This window comes from Sinocyclocheilus grahami, unplaced genomic scaffold, assembly GCF_001515645.1.
Source record: "Sinocyclocheilus grahami isolate Dianchi unplaced genomic scaffold, SAMN03320097.WGS_v1.1 scaffold178.1, whole genome shotgun sequence".
In the NCBI taxonomy this organism is placed as follows: Eukaryota; Metazoa; Chordata; class Actinopteri; order Cypriniformes; family Cyprinidae; genus Sinocyclocheilus; species Sinocyclocheilus grahami.
Genome location: NW_015505357.1, coordinates 1,417,164 through 1,418,537, shown reverse-complemented (window position 1 = coordinate 1,418,537; position 1,374 = coordinate 1,417,164). Strand labels below are relative to the sequence as shown.

The 1,374-nt window shown below is 40.5% G+C and overlaps 1 protein-coding gene across 1 annotated transcript in view; it reads left to right on the top strand.

Annotated features, from left to right (window-relative positions):
- Positions 1-1,374, top strand: part of LOC107594031 (plexin-A1-like) — a 235,444-nt gene that overhangs the window by 211,992 nt on the left and 22,078 nt on the right. The window lies entirely within an intron of this gene.

The window sequence follows — 1,374 nt, the reverse complement described above, 5'->3', positions numbered from 1 at the left end:
TATATATATATATATATATATATATATACACACATACATTATATTTTCTTTCCATGTTTCCTGAGATTTACCTAAATGTACGAATGCCCTCTAAATGCTTACAATCATCAATCCCACCTCTTTAAACTGCTTCACCCTCTAGTTTGGCCCTGTAGCATAGAGTCATGATGGCGCTGCGTGTGCACAGTCATGGGGTGTGGACGGGCGAGAGTCATCCAGGGACATGCGATTCACCATGTGCAGAGGCTTACTGAGCCATGATGCAGCCCATCAGAGAGCGCAGTAGTACAAACAAACAAAGACACGGCTAATGGCTAATTAGCGAGCTATCCAGCGCCGGTTTAGATACTGGGAACGCTCAGAGGGGATATCAGCTTCGCCTCTCTGCTTTACATTAGCCGAGAAATGTTAGTGCAAGCGTGTGTGGACATGACGGTAATTGGAATGGCTTCACTTTGAGTGCTTTCACAACTAAAGGAACGATTTCAGAAAGAAACGCATTATCAGCAGTGTACTAAACTTTTCAAACTTGTTTTGACAAACAGCTTCAGCACTAAAGGAAATGTTTTGCTGGCTGACCTTGCCAGGACTGCTGCTGCTTCCTGAGAGGCGTAATGTTTTGACCACTACAACAGGAAGCCTTTAAAAATTCACATTCAAGTTGTCTGTAATGCCCCCTCGTGCTTTACGATACACGCGCCTCTCCAAGTAATGAAGTGAAATTGAATTACAAGGCCATCCCTCATGTTGGAAATCTTTGTTGGGCCTTTCAAGTGCACTTTGATGCGAAAGACCCATTGAATTAAAAGCTCTTTAGGCCTGTCACTTTCTCTTCTTCTTTTTTTTTTTCGTCGGGAGACTGAAAATCCCGTTGGGCAGTTCATCTTGAATAATATTTGTATAGTATTTTTAAGATGAAAAACCCTCACTTAGAGTAGGAGCTTCTTCCTTCAGTATTCATATCCCAGCGGACAACGAGGAGGAACAACAGCTGGAGGAAATTATGCATGAAAAGCTCCGCTCCTTTATTAATTACCCACTCATGCAATTAATTGACTTTCTTTTCCTGTGAACTTTGTCTCTCTTACGTCTCTTCGCTCCCGCTCTTTTCGAATAGCAAAACCAAATTAGTCATAAACCGAATAAACAAACAGATTGACAGACTTAGCATTGCTTCTGTTTACCCAGCAAGTACCTATTACAGCACGAGGCTCCCAGTGACCATGTTTTCACGAGTTCCCAATCAACTGCTTTATTTAAAGTTCATTTTTATTCGTACTTAGGGAAGGCTTAAAGCAAATCTAACTTCTATTATGAGATATTTTATTATAACCTGGTTGTAAATGTTATATATATATACAGTATATATATATA